Source organism: Stenella coeruleoalba (assembly GCF_951394435.1).
Source record: "Stenella coeruleoalba genome assembly, chromosome: 14".
NCBI lineage: Eukaryota > Metazoa > Chordata > Mammalia > Artiodactyla > Delphinidae > Stenella > Stenella coeruleoalba.
The window spans coordinates 58,889,681-58,911,120 of NC_137160.1; the positions used below are offsets into that span (position 1 = coordinate 58,889,681).

The 21,440-nt window shown below is 40.8% G+C and overlaps 1 protein-coding gene across 8 annotated transcripts in view; it reads left to right on the forward strand.

Annotated features, from left to right (window-relative positions):
• PTPRM (protein tyrosine phosphatase receptor type M) overlaps positions 1–21,440 on the forward strand; it is a 798,567-nt gene that overhangs the window by 427,252 nt on the left and 349,875 nt on the right. The window lies entirely within an intron of this gene.

Below are 21,440 nucleotides of genomic sequence, written 5' to 3' on the forward strand. Positions count from 1 at the left end.
TAAGCAATGAAGTCAAGTTAAAATGAAAAAAAAAACCCAAAAACTAAGGTTTTAGTATCATTCCAGTTTTTCTTCTTCTTTAACACAGACAATATAAGAAGAATGAGATTTTATTTTGGTGTAGATTTAATTAGATTTTGAGGAAATTAGGACATTCTTTTCCTGACTATTAGAATACAAGAAATTAATATTGGACCAATTTTTCAAAAAATTACCTATCCCCAGGAATTTAGATAATCAAACTTTTAAAAATATGTAATAGTTAATACTTGAGTTTATATGCATATATGTATATATTTTATTTAGAAAGCCTGTGTAAGGCCAAGGATTCAGTTATTTATTGTAATTAGGCAGTCTTTTGACTGGAAATTTTATTTTTCATATTTTGTCATTTCCAAGATTTCTTGTTTTTGAACAAGTGATATTCTCCTGGATCAGTGAATTCGTAAAAAGAACATCTTTTCTGTCTACATTTTTTTTTTTCTTTTTTGAAGAAGGCAAACATTTGTATACCCACACACTTAAGGAAAAAAGAGCAAGTGGAATTCTGATGGCTGATAGGAGAAAACAGATGATTAGGCTCATGCTCTCGAGGGTTTGGTGTAAACACCCTGATATGCCTCACTTCTGATGCATCCGAAAGGTACTGATTTCTGCACTCGGTGGGTACAGGACAAAACAGAAGCTAAACATGTGGGCATGGAAGCTAGAGGACAAGAGGAGAGTTGCCATAAGGTTTGCTTAGACAAACAGCATAGAATTCATGCAGCTGTTGGTACCATTTGATCACCACTCCTCTCTTCTTTCCCTGTCTACCCATCCACCCCTTCCCCATCAATTATTTCTTTTACTGGTAACAGCATTTCAGGACCATCTCAAGTTTACTCCAAAATTTCATTTCAGTGTTTACACATACAACAAGGCACCCCAGCTAGCAGGCTATGCTTCTCAGAAGACATTTACGGCACTATCTTTTGTTACAGGATTATATACCTTGAGGACTAATCCACCTCAGGAGCTTTTCCAGCTAACTCCAGTATTCATTCTAAGGTTAATTCCATTACATTCAAGTCACTCGAGATTTACACTCATTTTTACAAGAACATTTCTGTCCATATAAATAATCTGAAGGCGATCCCACATTTTAAACACAGCGCATAAGTGAGGGTCTTAGGGGATGATCTGTTTCTCTTCATTTCCTTCCATCTGTGTTGCTGGCCAGTATTCCTGCCTGGGTAGATGTTGTTACTTCTCTGGTCCCCACAGTCACAGGGTCACTGTAGTAGCTACACTAAGGTGTTTGGATGTTCATTATGTAAACTGATACATTCATCTATAATGAATTATTTTTTCACTACATTCATGTATAAATTAGACACCAGTTGGGTAATTCTATCTCCTGCTGATTTCTGAGAGTATTTTCCTTAAGCATGTTTTTCACTGAAATGGTTCAAATACGTTATTACATAGACCACGTATTCATTATTTCAAGTTGTCTTACATGGTATAAGATAGCTTATCCTTAAAAAATTATACACACATCTAGGTATGATACCTTATACTTGTATAGCAAAACACAATTTACAAAGCAAATTGTCAATTATGCTTCGGGGTCAGAGAAACAGCTTCCCAGAAGCAGGTTTCATTGGTCCATTTTACAGTGAGGTAGCCGAGGTGCGTGGTATCAGCTGTACAAGGCCAAGGGTTTTATAGCTGGAGGGATCTCTGTGGTACATTTGCCAAACATTCAGGGCTAACCTGTTGGAGAAACAAAGAGGGGGATGTCCTAGGTGAAGTACAGAGAGAAAATATGCCTGGCCCACCTGTCAAGGAGTGCACTGCCTTAGAAAGGAAGGCTATATACATTATTAGGGAGCAAATGGGAAATGCCTGCTTCATAGAGGAACTACTAAAATGCTCTATGACCAGGAGGAGGCATGTTCAAGCCCACACCATGCAGCCCAGGTGGCCCTGAGGAGGTGGTCTTTCTGCCGAGCCTTAAAGGATAACTAAGATCGTTCCTGGTAAAGAATACATGTGGGAGCTAATTTCAGGCATTAGCTGAAAGAAAGGGCATTCATGGAGACACAGAGGGGTTAACGTACTTTTAATTCTACTTTTAATTTTGAACCATCCTTGGGACTCCGTTAAGTGAAATGGGCGTGTCATATGTTGAGAGCTTACAGCCCAACCTTGATATGTGCATTTTTCTGAATTCATTTTCATTTTTGTTAAGTGACCGCTTAAAAGGTAACGTTTTGGTCAAGATCCAACTAAAATAGGAGGCTGATTATTAATAACATTAGGGATTATTGGGAAACCTATAGGAAACTTTTAAAATGGCAGATTTTTGTATTTGCTGTGTGTCTGTAAAACTGGGAGGAAGCTGCCTCATGAACCGAGTTGAGCAGAGACACAAGTTGTTTTATGTTTGTCATGCTCTGCTCAGGGTCAGAGAGCGTTAGACTTGTCCTCTAGGCAAAAGTAGCCTTCTGCTCCTGGTGAATAGGGAAGGAAACATTTATCAGAATGACATCATTCTTTTTAAGAACTCTTTAAGGAAAGGAAAAATAATTCATCTACAATGTTAGGGGATCAACTCCTTTAGGAGAGAAAGAAAATATTTGAGTGTAAATTGCTGGATAAGTTCATTTTCCTTTCTCATGTAAAATTGTTGTGACATGTTAAAATAATTTATGTAATTATAGAAGGAAATTGGATTTTCTTTCAAGCTTTATATATGGATATGTGGTCTTAAGATTGGATGTATACTGAATATTATGCTAGAAACTGAATGATGACTCAGAAGAGTACAGTTGACATTTGGTTTCATTAAAGATTAATAGTAGCTCGGCTTGTGTGTTTTACCATATCACAAAAAGCAAGATTTAGTGGCTGGGGCTCTGGATTATGTATTAGGTGGCAAGACTTGTGGTCTAAACTGCCACTCACTTGCTGACGTTCCCGCTCACCAGTGCTCACTTTAATTTCCCCACCCATAATAACAGTAGTAATAATAGCCGCAACCAGCATGCCCAGATAAGTGGTGAAGATGGATAAGGTCATGTCTACAGGCTTGAGACTTCTTAGAAAAGTAATGAATCGAAACACAACAGAAAAGCCTTCTGGGGAGCAGCCATCACTTCTTCACTCTTCAGAGGAGGAGAACATTAAAACTCTAGTAGGTGGTGTAAATCCCATTGGGATGGTGAGGGAGGAAGCGCAGTGGAAAGCACAGTGGAGTGACCTTGGACTGACTTTGTCACTCATTGTTCACGTGACTTGGGACGAGTTAGTTGATATGATGGAGTCTGTTTCATCCTCCTTAATGAGAGGTAACATGCGTAACCCAGACATGTAAGAATTGAATTCATGGAAAATTCGACCTAAATTTCCCTCTTTAGTTTTGGACCATGTAGAGAAATACATAAAAAGCATTATTATCCTATAGAGTTGACGAAATGGGGTTGTACATATAGGACGCTTTGGTTATTATTTCTAATAATTTCACCGTCTCTCTAGTCTTCATTCTGTATTTTTAACCTGCAGCAGTGGAAAAGAAAACACCTTTTATCCTTCCTTGTCTTTCTTATCCCTTGTTGACTGTCACAGAGTCAAACAAGGAGGATTAGAGATGGAGTTTTATCTTTGTTAAATGGGCTTGCAGTTCATTGTGTATGTAAACATGGAGTTGATGAGATTGTTCTCCTGAGTCCGAGCCCTGCAACTCAGAGTAACGGAAAAAGGATCCTCCCAAGAAAGGTGATTATTATTTAATAAAGGGGCACTATCACTTTTTGTCCCAGTAATCTAGGGCAACAAGAAATAGTACTTGTAAAACTCTTATCAAGGAGAATCCTTGAAGGCAAGTTTTCGTATGTATGAATCATTTTAATGAACTGTTGACACTAATTCGCATGAGCTCTTTTTATTGAAGTATCTGTGGCAAAAAGTATCTGAAGTATCTGAGCTCATTACTCTCCATTTAAAGAAATCACACCCCACCCCATCCTTTTTTTCATGCATATGGTGAAGTCGTCCCAATCCCCTGCACAAATAACCTTCATTTAATTTAAATCACACTTAATGGGATTCTCATTGTGGGCTCACATGTCTTTAGGGCACAAAAAAGGGGAGACGCAAGACACTGTCTTTTCAGTTTTACTGTAAGCTATGTGTCTGAAAGATAATGCATGTGATTAAAGAGAATTTCCCTGGTCCTGTGAATATTCAAAATTTGAGGGGAAAAAGTCTTAAGATGTATTCAATGCCCTAGACGATGCTTTTTTTTTTTTTACAAAATGGCGTTTTAGTAAGGTGAAAATACTTCTGAAAATATTTATAGATTCCATGAGAATTTCTTAATATGGTCTAGAACATGGAGCATACTCTGTGCTCCATTGGGTACCCAGTACGTTTGCTTCGTCAGCTGAGTCCCTTCTTGGTCTCTTAGTACTTGCTCGATGCACTTCCAGCCCAATTATGAGATATTTATATTGTGCTGTATACTATTCTTGCAGGATTTTTTTTTCTTCCACTTTTGATGGATGGTTTTGTTCATTGGTGGTATGAAAAGAAAAAGATGACAATCACCCAACACAGTAAACACCTGTTTTGCATATTGTTTCTGTGCGACGGGTGAGTACAGAATCGAAATGTGCTCAACAGATGTGCTGTCATGAGGAATATTTCTGTAAGGACCATGATTTTTTTAAAGCCCTGGCACTCGTGATCATTGAAGCTTCCCAGGCACAGCTTCCCAGGCCAGTGGCATTCTCTGAGCCTTTAGTTTCCACTGAAGTAAGGGACTTGGTTGTAACTGGATAAATTCTGATAATAAACGTGTGGCGATCCTGGGCAGAAACACCTGTGGGGAGGGCTTTGAGAAGGTTCTTAGTGTCTAGCAGTCTTCTGAGTAGTACCTAGTGCCCGTCCTGCTATGTTGGAAAATTGCATTGGGCAGTAGTAAATACTCTCTGTGCATGGTGACAATTAAGCCTTTCTGACCTCAGCCTTCGTTGATGTCAGGTGGCTGCTTCAAGCCATCTCTTAAAGGAGGTGTGGTTAACTAGTTAGGCTGCTTTGGTTCCAAGTAATAGAAACCAGTGATACATGCTTAAAGCATGAAAGAGGCAGAGATGATAAGAATATAAGAATACAGACAGGACTGATCTGGGATGGAACCCAGGACTCTGTCTCCATCTTGCATCTCTGCTTCCTCCCTTCACTTCTTTCTTCTCTCTGAGAGCCGCCATCTCCTGCCCTGTAGGTCCTGTGGAAGATTACAAGGCTGTCCACAGCTCCCAGGTTGTATCCAGGCAGAAACAAGGATGCTTCAGCTCTGGGACTCGCTTCTATGGACAAGAGGACCATTTAGAAAGACTAATTGTGAACTGGGCAGAGTCCCCACCATCCTCACATAGTGACGTCTCGCTCCTGACCTTGCTCATTCTTGGTCCCAGCTCCCTGTAAACAGAGGCAGGGGCTTAGTACTGAGCGAATCGGGGCAGTGCTGCAGAGAAAGCATAGAATGTAGGGAAGCATTTTTCATCCTTTTCTGTTTCTGCTCTTTTGCTTATTACCCTGCATGCATCATCCTTATCATTTCGCAGCTCATGGCATACCTTTCTTGAATCTGGATCTTTAAGGGACCTTTAAAGATCACCTTATCCCCTCAGCCACTGTCACCTGTACAAAAACTCTAAAAGGTGTCCACCCACCATTACTAAAGCGCACGTCTGGGTAGGAAGCTCACGCCTTACGAGGTGAATAATGCTTGGCCAGCTCCTAACTGCACTCCTGTTGATCTGAAGTCTGTCTCGCGGTAGCTCCCTCCCCAGGCCCACACTCTCCCTCGGGAGCAACACCCTTCAGCCTTTTGAGTGACCTTCAAATTCCTTAATATGTAAGGAGTCACTCTATCATTCGCTTGAAGGTATTTCAGTGCTTCTGTTTACCTAGTATTATGTAACTGCTGTGGATGTAAAATGTTTGGCAAAGCTGCCGAGGGGGTGGGAGAGGACAGGGGAGCAGCAGAATCCCTCTAACGATGTTTCAGCCCCAGGGAGACTGCATAGCCTCAGTCGCACGTAGCCATCCTCATATTCAGAGTTATCCGGCCATCGACAAAGGCCTCGATGTAGGAGTGAGAAGTCAGGGTGAGGACGTCTCACACAGGAGCATAGGGCCTGCCGTGTGAGGTGCAGGAAGCACCAGGGTCAAGGGGTTTAGGATAAGCCAGGCCACCCCCACTGGGGAGGGAAAAAAGGAAAAGCAGGGAAGGAAAGGGACGGACCATCTGGGAGAAGTGGATAAACTGAAGAAACCGGAGATTTTATCAAGTTCGAATTGGGGGGAACATGAATTCCAGGTAATGGTAAAGTACTTATATGTTCTCAGGGGCACGATTGCTGAAATCATATACTAATGTAAGAGACCTGAAGCGTCTTCTGATTGGTTTCAAAACAAACCATATTTATCTTATGATCTATGTTTAACTTAGTAATAGGTATAGTTCTTATTTTAAGTAAAGCTGGCGTAAGTAAGTTCCCGTTCATAATTTGACACAAGGACTTTATTCTAAGAACCCACTACCTTTGTTTTTTGTGGTTCACTGTAGTAAGTTGGTGTATCACTGGATCGTTTTAGAGCATTCTGGTGTTTTTCTCAGAATTGAACTCTGATGTGAGGGGAGTCTTAGAAAATTAAGTGAAGAACCTTAGGGCAGTGACATCATCATCAAAATGGCAGTGTAGGTCACTCCCGACTTCATTCTCCCTCACAAGAAGGACAACTGGCAACTGTCCACAGACAAGACCCCCTGTGAAGACCCCAGAACTGGGGGTGAGGCTGAAGCGACCCCTGGGGCAGGGAGACCGAGAAGCCTGGGCTAGAAGGGCCTGCGGAGGGATTCCACTCTAACCACAGCACTCTCGCCAGGCCAGCCCAGCACCGCACCCAGAGGGCCCTGGGTTACGGCTTCTCCAGTGGGAAGAGGAGAACCAAGGTGGACACCCAGCTTCCCCAGCGTGCGAGTCACTCCCCAGGAGGCCCACTGGGTCTCACCTCTCACGGTTGCAGGGGTGGGGGCGGGTGTCTGTGCAGCTTGAGCCGCGGGGACCAGACTGACATGGAGAAAGGGCCGCCGGCTCTCAGGTCTTGGCAGGCGTCCTCCTGCTTCCAGTGGCACCTGAACAGAGGCCCCAGCCAGTGCCCTCACCAGCTGCAGAGCTGACATGGTGACCCGTCTGGCCAGGGAGCTCAGTGGGCAGTACCGTCTGGCTTGGATACTCCGCCGATGGACCGTGTGCACCAGGAACACGTGTTAAGACTCACCCAGGCAGGAGTCCAGCTCGCAGCCCTGCCCGGCTGTATGGAGAGCCTCCGGCCCTGCACAGCCAGGGATCCTAACCCGTGACCCCAAGCAGCCTCAGACCTCAGCCTGCGGTCCCCCACCAGCCACGGAGCGTAGCCCACAACTCCCCAGCCCCAGCGCCATCCCATGGCTCTGCTGATTGCTCAACTGAGCCAGTTGCCTCTCCGGGCAGGGGTCTCAGCCTGTGACCCCGCACAATCGCAGAGCGCAGCCTGCAGCTGAACCTGACCTGAGACCCTGGACAGCGACCCCAGCTGACCACAGAGCTGTCTGCAGCCCCACCAAGCTGCAGGTACAGCTAAGGGCCCCTCCCGCCAGAGAGCCCGGCCAGTGATCTCACTGGACAGCAGAGCACAGCCAATGGCCTACCTGAAGTCCACCCACCTTTGAGCACAGCCTGTGGCCCTGCCTGATCCCAGAGCACAGTGCAAGGTCCTATCCTACTGTGTGGTCAGTGAGCTGTGCCCGGAGCAACTGTGAACTGCCCACAGTCCTGCCCCATCATGGGTAGGTAACCACGTAAGGTGACTGTTGTGCGAACTAATTTTATGGTGGTAATTATTTAGCAATATATGTGTACATCAAACTATCATGTTGTACGCTTTAAACTTACAGGATATGATACGTCAATTATATCTCGGTAAAGCTGGAAAAAAAAGTTCAGTGTTAGGCAATTTTTGAGAAGGTTGTTATTTTCAATAAAAGGAAAAAGTTTTAAATGTATTAACGTCAGCTGGAATTGAACATCTAAAAAATTGTTATGGGTAATGTACAAAGTGAATAATTGATAATATTTACCTATTTATAATGGTTAATTATCAGAATACACAATACACCCCCATACGAACGTATCTCCTACAAGTGAACCGTTTTCTGACTTTATTCTAGTATTTATTTTAATCAATAGAGTGAGCGCTACGTTGTAATCAATATAACTGCTCTGCTTGACCATATCAGGTACTTATGGATCAGTCGGCTGGATACATGCCTTTATGTTGGCACTATGGGTTCATATTAAAAAACTGTGGAAGATGCTGTACTTGCCCTTAGGAAATCTCATGTTGATCTGTGTATTATGAGGGCAGAAATGATTTTTCGTATCTGGTATGAGATGAGCTCTGTTTCTTTGTTTACTTCTTTGTTTTTAATTTTTACCTCTGTTTAGTATTAGGGATCGTATTCATTGATTTGAACATTTCAGGCAAATATTTCAACTAAATATTTAGATGTCAGATTTCTTACAGCCTTACCATTTGGTTGATCTCCATCCAAGTTTCAGTGGGGACCTGATCTGATTGGTCATGAGTTTGGCTGTCATTCTTATTGTCCCATGGCTTGGGGGCATTTCTGCCAAAGACAACTGTGAGTCTAGAATATGGTGGCAGTTTCATGGCTGATAGGCAAGGTAACCTTCTACTTTGTCATCCAAACCCAGACACATTTGGCTAATAATAATTATTCCAGAACAACAGGCTTAATCCTGGGCCTATCCACTGTAAACTAGGGCATATAGGTACTCTACTTATAGGTGACCATTTTTTTGTTCAAAGTCTTAACTTGTCCATATTTCAGCAAGTCACTTTCTTAAGACCACACTCCTCAAACCAGGAGGATCCTACTTCATATGCAAAACTATGGGGTGGAAACCGCACCTTCCTAACGTAGCAGTTTTAATCACTGATAAGTATGAGTACTACTCTTATATTAAAATATATTTTTATGAAATAGGATCCAAAGCCTGCATATTTTTAAGATAAACTTTTGGGTCTTCACAGAAGTATCATTTTTGCAGTAAGTTGCTTACTACAGCGTCCGCAGGCCTCTGTATTCTCTCTCCTCTGCTGTTAGTGCTATTTTTGTCTACACGTTTGAAAAGAACTGACTTACATGACCTTAAATTTTGAAGATGAGAAAACTGATTAACTGTTCTGAAAACTTTTGAACAGCCCTGTGGCTCCTGTAGCCTCCAACGACCTAAAGCTTACGACTAGAGGGATGGGAGGACCACCTACCCTGTATATCTCTTGAAAATCTGCCTGATTTGGTACCACAAGAGGTTCCTTCTTTTGTATTAACCATTGCATCTCCTTTGAGCATCTGTAAAGGTTAAATACTCTCAAGGAAGGTATTCATTTAACAAATAACATTTTTTTGTGTGTTTATTTGCTATGTTTGTATTTCGTATAATATGGAGTATTTTATAATCATATAAACATAAGAAATGAGTTATTTCAACAGCTAGCACCAGATTAGGGAAGGAACTTTGTTCATTTGGGAAAATGCCTTGGTAAACCTCTTGGTGTGACATAGAACCGAAGACCATGGGTTTTCAGGTGTCAAGGAAGCAAAGATAGCTCACTCATCCCAAATAAAAACAGGAATTCGAGGACGGGAGGAGTGAGAGGAGATAGGGATGAGCTTTGGGGTAAAAAAAGGGCCGAAGGGTATCTTTTCAATATTTCGTTACCTACCACATGGGTCTGTTATAAAATCCTTCCTGCTCACCCCCTGAGAACCTCAGTAAGACCTGCTGCACATGTAAAATGCCAGTGTAAGAGAGATTTTCAAGACAGAGCCAGGATGGAAAGTGCTTGTTCAGTGAACGGCTGTACAGCCCTACTGCACTTGAAAGCTGTCACAGGACCCATCAGCAAAGGAACTGACACAGAGCTCAGAGCCAAAAGGAAGAGAGAACATATTCCCACCTACTCAAAAGCCCTTAGAGGAATTGCTGGGCACAGACACTGGCACCTTGGGCTAACTTCAGGGTGAAGACCACCCCTTCGGCCCCGCAAAAGCTGGGTATCCCAACTCACCTCTGGGTTACCAGATCTAGCAAGATGTTCTGCCTCCAAGTCCAGTCTGAGAGGCAGGGGAGGCTTAGAGAAGGGAAAGCAAATGGTATCGAACACCAACTGCTTCTCCATTGCTTAGATGTGTCAAGCTTCAAATCCTGTCCCGATACTTGATATGTGCCGGAACTCCAAGTCGAATGGTACGTAAGAATTAGAATGATACTTGTGAGTGTTGCACAGTGACAGATAAAAGAATATACTAAGTGCAAAATAATTAGGGTCCAAAATCACATACAGTATTGAGAAGATCGAAAGAAGTAGAGGGAACAATATTGGTAGTTAAGTTTACTTAATTCTATGCTAACTTCCTAATGGCTGCAACATTATTTAACCAGTATTTCAGTTATCCTATTTCCAAGTTTTGGTATATTCAAAAATCAAAGCATGCCATTTAGTAATAAGACTTATATGGTCCTGGCTGTGTGTCTTATATTATAAAGTGCTGACTTCTGAGGCAGGTGATATATTCATAAACAAACTATTTCCCCTGTCAAAGAATCTTTTTAAAAAATAGATACCAAATGTCTCCAATAATTGGTGTTTATCAGTGCACAAATAGATATCCATTGGTACTGATTTATATTCTTCTGTATTATGTATATGAAACAAAGAGCCTTTGCCTGAGTCTGATAATATTCATTTCTTCATCAAAAACCAAAATCCACTTCTAGCAAAACACTACAAAATATTGTTAAAGTTGATTAAGTCTTGATCTATCCATTTAAGGATTAGTCTTTCAGAATTTGAGTGACATATGATTCAATATTTTTATTATCTTACTATAAATAAGTTAGACAGTTATTTTGTCTTCCTAGTTACATTCAAGTTTTACGTAGAGAGATAACCTGATAATTAATTTCTTATATTCTGGAATGAGAAATGTATCCCTTAAGCAAACAGAAGTCCCAGCAGCTTCGGTATTTGAAAGTTATTGGGATTTTACATTCCTCTGGAATGTATTTTGTATGGAAATGTGTACACTCGTGAGGTAATAATCTTCATAAGTCATTTTGAAATTTCTGTTTAATCAGATTCTGCATATTCCTGCTAACATATTTCAAAGCCAAATATATACATGTATAAACATATGTGTTTATTAGGCATTAGAGACTTCCCACATAGCAATTTTTTTTAAAAAGCAAATCAACATACAGCAGGAAGGAGCTTAACCTGTGAAAGTTTGATATTTAAATGAGAAACATAATTTTAAATTAGTATGGAAGACTCAACAAAGTAGGACACGTGTAAAGTAATCGATTTACTACAATTTTAAGAGAACAACTGAATAGAGCCAAGTACAAGTCCTATATTTTAAAAAGTAACAAATAAAAAAAATAGAATTTATCTCTGGGCTCCTTTCCATCAGCTTCCCCTTCCTCCCCCTCTCTGCCTTCCCCACCGCCATCCCTTCCTCCCCCTCCTCTGTTACCTTGTACCACTGCCCCCCACCACCGTTGGTGGTCTTTCTGCTGTTTTACAAGGCCATTCACTGTCTTTCTAAACACGTTCCACTCTGACTCTCCATCCTGATTACCGTTCTTAGCTGTACAGACCCCTCATCTGATTACTTGATTTTTCTTCTTGGAGAGGACTGGGTAGATCCTAGCAAAATGCTTAGCCCTTAGCATCACTAGAGAAAAAATTATTAAATAGCTGTAGATACAAGCATGTGCATTTTTGTATTTATAGTTGGTACCTTCAGCATGTTTTTAATTCATGGACACAGTCAGTATGAAATATTAACCAGAACTTGTCCGTTACAGCCATATGAGCAACTCTGCTTCGATTAAAAGCAAGAATCCATATGAGCATTATTGTCTGTACCACCTCCTAGAGCCCTACTTAGCAGTTCCCATAAGCAATAGCTTATTCATTAATTAAGCTAATATTGTTAAGTACCTACCACTTCATACACTGGAGTTATTTGCTGAATTGAATGTTTTCCTCCTTAAGTCTTCCTGATGTCCGAGGCATGAAGTTCAAACTCAGCTGCCGCCCTGGTTGACCTGATCTCACCTGTGACTGAGGCAGCCTGTCCAGTGGCCCTCGGCCCAGATCCAGACACACTGAGTTCACATCGAGCTTTTGCTAATGATATCATCCTTGCCAAGAAAACCTTCCTTCTTTTTCCCCACCTGTGAACAAGTCAGACCAATCTCTCCCTTTATGCAAGATCCCAGATCCCACCACCTTCATAAACCAATCCCAGCCCGTTTTATGTCCGTCTTCTCAGAACCCTCAAAGAAGACGCCATATCTGCTTTGCACAATATAGTGTGGGCATTCTGCACCATCTTCACCTCATATTCCATGTATATTAGATTCATGCCCACCACAAAAATAACAAATATTTTGAGCATTAGACTTGTCCCTTATACTTCGTTTGTATTCCCTGCAGCACTGGGCACAGCATTGGGCCTGATGTTGGGGTAATCAGTCATTGCTGAATAGTAAGTTGACTAGAGTGGGAAGTGATTTGGCGGCCTGGAACCTGATAGACTAGCTTCCCAAAGTCGCTGCTAAGGAGGTGTCCAATGATTCTTCCCTTGCCATGTCACCTTAAAGCAAGGATTTATTCAAAGCCACGTGCAAAGAGTCTGTAAGCAGTGTTATTGGTGTTTCTGTAGTAAGCAGTCAGCGTGCTAATCCTGGGGTTATCTTAAAGCTCATCTGTCTATTTTAATATAATAAATCTTGAAGTATTAAGTTCTTTCATTTCCATTGCTGAAAACTTTTTCTCTGTGTCTCCTCTTTGTAGAACACAGAGAATTCTCCCTTAAAGAGTATGGAAAATAGTACCAAGCTTATGAATAATGCGCAGACAACGTGAGGTTTACAGATGAAATTCTCAGTCCAGTAACCAGCACATAGTATAGTTCCTCAATATATAATTGTTGAATAATGAATGAGATCATTAAATCTCAGTGAGACTCTATAGGTTGTATATATAAAGGGATAAATTCTGTGTCATAACATTTTGAAAAGACAAGTCTTTTTACTCTTGATGTGAGAAGAAATTACACGTAAACTACCCAGTCTTTTGTTCCTAAATTACAATATTGAATACTTGCATTTTCGATTTTGGATCCTTTTTCTTTTTTTTCCCAAGACTGTGTGCTTTGTGTGTGTTTCGATTCTTTTCATGGAAATCATTGGCCATTTCATCTGTTCTTTGAGAAACTTCATCAGTCAGTTACTTAATATTTATTTCCATCTTTCCGATTTGGTCATAGTGGCAGGTTGCGTAGGCTGTTCAGTAGTAAATATTTGAAATAGCCCACGCTGATCACACACCTAATCGTCACCCACTTGGAGATAACTGATGTAACCTATTAGAAATTAAGGCTGTGAATTTTCAGGTAGGGATTTCAGTGTTACTGCAGTCAATACTCTGCAGATCGTGCTAACAGTTTTGTCTATGAAATATGTTGGCTAGTGGGTGGAAAATCAATGCCTGGGAATGAAAAAGAGGTGTCAAGTTTGATAAGAACATCATGCGTTTGATGTTTGGAGGCCAGAGGGTCCTGTCAACAAACACAGCAGTAATTCTGTCAGATACAGTATGCGAGGAATTAATGAAAATGCCAGAAACAAAAGAGTCTGGACGGCAAGCCAGTTCTGCACAAAGTCAGGGCAAAACATGCGTCTTCCTCTTGCGTGTGAAGTGAATGCATTACAGTAAGACAATGGAGGAGAGGTAAGATGAGGCACATTTGCAGAGCTGTGGTCTCCGATACAAAGAGGAAAGGAGACAAAGGTGTCGTAGGTGGCCTTGCCATCAGAGGGGTTGTCACAAGTGTCTGGCAGACAAATGGAGACTGTTGTAACAGAGCATCGTGGTTGGGTTTGGAAGTTGCAAATCAGTCTTTTCTAGGCTAGTCAAGCTTGGCCTCATGACATTTATCTGTTAATACTTAGGGCATTTTTGCCCCTCTTATATGTCATCATCAAAGGAACTTGGTTCTACTTTTGAAATTCTTACTCTGTATTGAAACAGTTGTGTAGCACTGATGCTGATGTAATCCAATGAGCTCCTTGGATCCTTCCTATGTAAACACCCTTATAATACATGACTCATGCTCGGTCACTCTCCATTGAATGACTGAAGATTCGCCCTCAAATAGCTCTTGTGAAACTGTAGGATAGAGAGGGGTCTCTACTGCTGTCTTCCATCAGACTCTGGAAACATCTCTGGAATTTAGAATAAGGTTAATTGTCATGTTAATCAAATTTTCATTGGTTTTACCAGGAAAGAAATTGCTGCATGGATAGGTGGGAAAAAGGTGCCAGCACAGTTTTTTCTAACACACACTAGCTCTTGGCCTTTTTTTTTTTTAAACATCTTTATTGGAGTATAATTGCTTTACAATGGTGTGTTAGTTTCTGATGTATAACAAAGTGAATCAGCTATACGTACACATATATCCCCATATCTCCTCCGTCTTGTGTCTCCCTCCCACCCTCCATATCCCACCCGTCTAGGTGGACACAAAACACTGAGCTGATCTCCCTGTGCTATGTGGCTGCTTGCCACTAGCTATCTATTTTACATTTGGTAGTGTATATATATCCATGCCACTCTCTCACTTCATCCCAGCTTACCCTTCCCACTCCCCATGTCCTTAAGTCCATTCTCTATGTCTGCATCTTTATTCCTATACTGCCCATAGGTTCTTCAGAACCTTTATTTCCCTAGATTTCATATATATGTGTTAGCATACGATATTTTTCTCTTTCTGACTTACTTCACTCTGTACGACAGTCTCTAGGTCCGTCTACCTCAATACAGATAATTCAATTTTGTTTCCTTTTATGGCTGAGTAATATTCCATTGTATATATGTGCCACGTCTTCTTTATCCATTCATCTGCTGATGGACACTTAGGTTGCTTCCATGTCCTGCCTTTCTAAATAGTGCTGCAATGAACATTGTGGTACATGACTCTTTTTGAATTATGGTTCTCTCAGGGTATATGCCCAGTAGTGGGATTACTGGGTCATTTGGTAGTTCCTTTTTTAATTTCTTAGGAACCTCCATACTGTTCTCCATAGTGGCTGTATTAATTTACATTCCCACCAACAGTGCAAGAGGGTTCCCTTTTCTCCACACCCTCTCCAGCATTTATTGTTTGTAGATTTTTTGATGACGGCTGGTGTGAGGTGATACCTCATTGTAGTTTTGATTTGCCTTTCTCTAATGATTAGTGATGTTGATCATCCTGTCTTGTGTTTGTTAGCAGTCTGTATACCTTCTTCACAGAAATGTCTGTTTAGGTCTTCTGTCCATTTTTGGATTGGGTTATTTGTTTTTTTGATATTGACTGCATGAGCTGCTTGTATATTTTGGAGATTAATCCTTTGTCAGTTGCTTTGTTTGCAAATATCCCATTCTGAGGGTCCCATTTGTTTATTTTTGTTTTTATTTCCATTCCTCTAGGAGGTGGGTCAAAAAGGATTTGGCTGTGATTTATGTCATAGAGTGTTCTTCCTATGTTTTCCTCTAAGAGTTTCCTCTTATTGAAGAGGCTGTCTTTTCTCTATTGTATATTTTTGCCTCCTTTATGAAAGATAAGGTGACCATAGGTGCGTAGCTTTATCTCTGGGCTTTCTATCCTGTTCCATTGATCTGTATTTCTGTTTTTGTGCCAGTACCATACTGTCTTGATTACTGTAACTTTGTAGTATAGTCTGAAGTCAGAGAGCCTGATTCCTCCAGCTCTGTTTTTTGTTCTCAAGATTGCTTTGGCTATTTGGAGTGTTTTGTGTTGCCATACAAATTGTGAAAGGTTTTGTTCTAGTTCTGTGGAAAATGTCATTGGTAGTTTGATAGGGATTGCACTGAATCTGTAGATTGCTTTGGGTAGTATAGTCATTTTCACAATGTTGATTCTTCCAATCCAAGAGCATGGTATGTCTCTCCATCTGTTTGTATCATCTTTAATTTCTTTCATCACTGTCCTATAGTTTTCTGCATACAGATCTTTTGTCTCCTTAGGTAGGTTTATTCCTAGGTATTTTATTCTTTTTGTTGCAGTGATAAATGGGAGTGTTTCCTTAATTTCTCTTTCAGATTTTTCATCATTAGCGTATAGGAATGCAGGAGATATCTGTGCATTAATTTTGTATCCTGCTACTTTACCAAATTCATTGATGAGCTCTAGTAGTTTTATGGTAGCATCTTTATGATTCTCTATGTATAGTATTATGTCATCTGCAAACAGTGACCCTTTTACTTCTTCTTTTCCGATTTGGATTCCTTTTATTTCTTTTTCTTCTCTGATTGCTGTGGCTAAAACTTCCAAAACTATGTTGAATAATAGCAGTGAGACTGGGCAACCTTGTTTTGTTCCTGATCTTAGAGGAAATGCTTTCAGTTTCTCACCATTGAGAACAATGTTGGCTGTGGGTTTGTCATATATGTCCTTTTTTATGTTGAGGGAAGTACCCTCTATGCCCACTTGCTGGAGGGGTTTTATCATAAATGGGTGTTGAATTTTGTCGAAAGCTTTTTCTGCATCTATTGAGATGATCATATGGTTTTTATTCTTCTGTTTGTTAATATGGTGTATCACACTGATTGATGTGCGTATATTGAAGAATCCTTGCATCCCCGGGATAAACCCCACTTGATCATGGTGTATGATCCTTTAATGTGCTGCTGGATTCTGTTTGCTAGTATTTTGTTGAGGATTTTTGCATCTATGTTCATCAGTGTTATTGGCCTGTAGATTTCTTTCTTTGTGACATCTTTGTCTGGTTTTGGTATCAGGGTGATGGTGCCCTCGTAGAATGAGTTTGGGTGTCTTCCTCCCTCTGCTATATTTTGGAATATTTTGAGAAGTTTAGGTGTTAGCTCTTCTCTAAATGTTTGATAGAATTCACCTGTGAAGCATCTGGTCCTGGGCTTTTGTTTGTTGGAAGATTTTTAATCACAGTTTCAGTTTCAGTGCTTATGATTGGTCTGTTTATAGTTTCTATTTCTTCCTGGTTCAGTCTTGGCAGGTTTTGCTTTTCAAGGATTTGTCCATATCTTCCAGGTTGTCCATTTTTTGGGCATATAGTTGCTTGTAGTAATCTCTCATGATCCTTTGTATTGCTGCAGTGTCAGTTGTAACTTCCTTTTCATTTCTAGTTCTACAGATTTAAGTCATCTCCCTTTTTTTCTTGATGAGTCTGGCTAATGGTTTATCAATTTTGTTTAATTTCTCAAAGAACCAGGTTTTAGTTTTATTGATCTTTGCTATCATTTCCTTCATTTCTTTTTCATTTATTTCTGATCTGATCTTTATGATTTCTTTCCTTCCGCTAACTTTGGGTTTTTTTTTTATTCTTCTTTCTCTAATTGCTTTAGGTGTAAGGTTAGGTTGTTTACTTGAGATATTTCTTGTTTCTTGAGGTACGATTGTAGAGCTATAAACTTCCCTCTTAGAACTGCTTTTGCTGCATCCCATAGGTTTAGAGTCATCGTGTTTTCATTGTCATTTGTTTCTAGGTATTTTTTTATTTCCTCTTTGATTTCTTCAGTGATCTCTTGGTGATTTAGTAGTGTATTGCTTAGCCTCCATGTGTGTGTGTTTTTTTTACAGATTTTTTTCCTGTAATTGATATCTAGTCTCATAGCGTTGTGGTTGGAAAAGATACTTGATACAATTTCAATTTTCTTAAATTTATCAAGGCTTGATTTGTGACACAAGTTATCATCTATCCTGGAGAATGTTCCATGAGCATTTGAGAAGAAAGTGTATTCTGTTGTTTTTGGATGGAATGTCCTATAAATATTAATTAAGTCCATCTTGTGTAATGTATCATTAAAGCTTGTGTTTCCTTATTTATTTTCATTTTGGATGATCTGTCCATTGGTGAAAGTGGGGTGTTAAAGTCCCCTACTATTATTGTGTTACTTTCGAGTTCCCCTTTTATGGCTGTTAGCATTTGCCTTATGTACTGAGGTGCCCCTGTGTTGGGTGCATAAATATTTACAATTGTTATATCTTCTTCTTGGATTGATCCCTTGATCGTTATGTAGTGTCCTTCTTTGTCTCCCGCAATAGTCTTTAAAGTCTATTTTGTCTTGATATGAGAATTGCTCCTCCAGCTTTCTTTTGATTTCCATTTGCATGGCATATCTTTTTCCGTCCCATCACTTTCAGTCTGTATGTGTTCCTAGGTCTGAAGTGGGTGTCTTGTAGACAGCATATATACGGGTCTTGTTTTTGTATCCATTCAGCCAATCTCTGTCTTTCGGTTGGAGCATATAATCCATTTACATTTAATTATCAATATATATGTTCCTATTACCATTTTCTTAATTGTCTTGGGTTTGTTATTGTAGGTCTTCTCTTCTTTTGTGTTTTCTGCCTAGGGAAGTTCTTTTAGCATTTGTTGTAAAGCTGGTTTGGTGGTGCTGAATTCTCTTAGCTTTTGCTTGTCTGTAAAGGTTTTAATGTCTCCGTTGAATCTGAGTGAGATCCTTACCGGGTAGAGTAATCTTGGTTGTAGGTTTTTCCCTTTCATCACCTTAAATATGTCTTACCACACCCTTCTGGCTTGTAGAGTTTCTGCTGAAAGATCAGCTGTTAACCTTATGGGGATTCCCTTGTATGTTATTTGTTGCTTTTCCCTTGCTGCTTTTAATATTTTTTCTTTGTATTTAATTTTGATAGTTTGATTAATATGTGTCTTGGCGTGTTTCTCCTTGGATTGATCATGTATGGGACTCTCTGCACTTCCTGGACTTGATTGACTATTTCCTTTACCATATTAGGGAAGTTTTCAACTATAATCTCTTCAAATATTTTCTCAGTCCCTTTGTTTTTCTCTTCTTCTTCTGGGACCCCTATAATTCGAATGTTTGTGTGTTTAATGTTGTCCCTGAGGTCTCTGAAACTGTCATTAATTATTTTCATTCTTTTTTCTTTATTCTTCTCTGTGGTAGTTATTTCCACTATTTTATCTTCCAGGTCACTTATCCATTCTTCTGCCTCAGTTATTCAGCTATTGATTCCTTCTAGAGAATTTTTTTATTTCATTTACTGTGTTTTTCCTCCTTGTTTGTTTGCTCTTTGATTCTTCTAAGTCCTTGTTAAACGTTTCTTTTATTTTCTCCATTCTATTTCCAAGATTTTGTATCATCTTTACTATCATTACTCTGAATTCTTTTTCAGGTAGACTGCCTATTTCCTCTTCATTTGTTCAGTTGGGTGGGTTTTTACATTGCACCTTCAGCTGATGTGTGTTTCTCTTTTAATTTTGATTAATTTATTGTGTTTGGGGTCTGCTTTTCAAAGGCTGCAGGTTCATAGTTCCCGTTTTTTTTGGTGTCTGCCCCCAGTGGCTAAGGTTGGTTCAGTGCGTTGTGTAGGCTTCCTGCTGGAGGGGACTGGTGCCTGTGTTCTGGTGGATGAGGCTGGATCTTGTCTTTCTTGTGGGCAGGAGCGTGTCTGTTGGTGTGTGTTCTGGTGTCTGTGACCTTATTATGATATTAGGCAGCCTCTCTCCTAATGAGTTGTGTTGTGTTCCTGTCTTTCTAGTTGTTTGGCATAGGGTGTCCAGCACTGTAGCTTGCTGATTGTTGAGTGGAGCTGGGTCTTAGCTTTGGGATGGAGATCTCTGGGAGATCTTTCACCACTTGATATTACGTGGGGCTGTGAGGTCTCTGGTGGACCAATGTCATGAACTCGGCTCTCACCTATGAGGCATAGGCCTGACACCCGGCTGGAGCACCAAGACTCTGTCAGCCACACAGCTCAGAAGAAAAGCGAGAAAAAAATCAAAGAAAGAAAAAGAAACATAAAATATAATATAATAAGTAAAGTTATTATAGTAAAAAAATTTAAAATATATTAGTATAAATAAAAAAGTAATAAAAAAAAGAAAGGAAGGAAGGAAGAAGAGAGCAACCAAACCAATAAACAAATCCACCAATGTTAGCAAGCGCTAAAAACTATACTAAAAAAAACAAGACAAAACAAAACAAAAAATGGATGGACAGAACCCTAGGATAAATGGTAAAAGCAAAGTTATATAAAGAAAACCACACAAAGAAGCATACACATTCACACTCACAAAAAGAGAAAAAGGAAATATATATATATATATATATATATATATATATATATATATATATATATATATATATATAAAGGAAGCGAGCAAGCAAATCAATAAAGAAATCTACCATTGAAAATAAGCTCTAAATACTAAACTAAGATAAACATAAAACAGAAACAAATTAGATGCAGAAAGCAAACACCAAGTCTACAGTTGCTCCCAAAGTCCACCACCTCAATTTTGGAATGATTCCTTGTCTATTCAGGTATTCCACAGATGCAGGTACATCAAGTTGATTGTGGAGATTTAATCCACTGCTCCTGAGGCTGCTAGGAGAGATTTCCCTTTCTCTTCTTTGTTCGCACAGCTCCCAGGGTTCAGCTTTGGATTTGGCCCTGCTTCTGTGTGTAGGTCACCTGAGGGTGTCTGTTCTTTGCTCAGACAGGACGGGCTAAAGTAACAGCTGATGAGGGGGCTCTGGCTCACTCAGGCTGGGGGCAGGGCGGGGTACGGAATGCGGGGCGAGCCTGCAGCGGCAGAAGCCAATGTGATGTTGCAACAGCCTGAGGTGCGCCATGTGTTCTCTCGGGGAAGTTGTCCCTGTATCCCGGGACCCTGGCAGTGGCGGGCTGCACAGGCTCCCGGGAGGGAGGTGTGGATAGTGACCTGTGCTCGCACACAGGCTTCTTGGTGGCTGCAGTAGCAGCCTCAACGTTTCATGCCCGTCTCTGGGGTCCACACTGATAGCCGTGGCTCATGCCCGTCTCTGGAGCTCGTTTAGGCAGTGCTCTGAATCCCCTCTACTCATGCACCTGAAACAACAGTCTCTTGCCACTCAAGCAGTTCCAGACTTTTTCCCAGACTCCCTCCCAGCTAGCTGTGATGTGCTGGCCCCCTTCGGGCTGTGTTCATGCAGCCAACCCCAGTCCTGTCTCTGGGGTCTGACCTCCGATGCCCGAGCCTCAGCTCTCAGGCCCCACCTGCCCTGGCGGGTGAGCAGACAAGCCCCTTGGGCTGGTGAGTGCTGGTTGGCAGTGATCTTCTGTGTGGGAATCTCTCCGCTTTGCCCTCTGCACCCCTGTTGCTGCGCTCTCCTCTGTGGCTCCGAAGCTTCCTCCCTTCCACCCCGTCTCCACCAGTGAAGGGGCTTCCTAGTGTGCG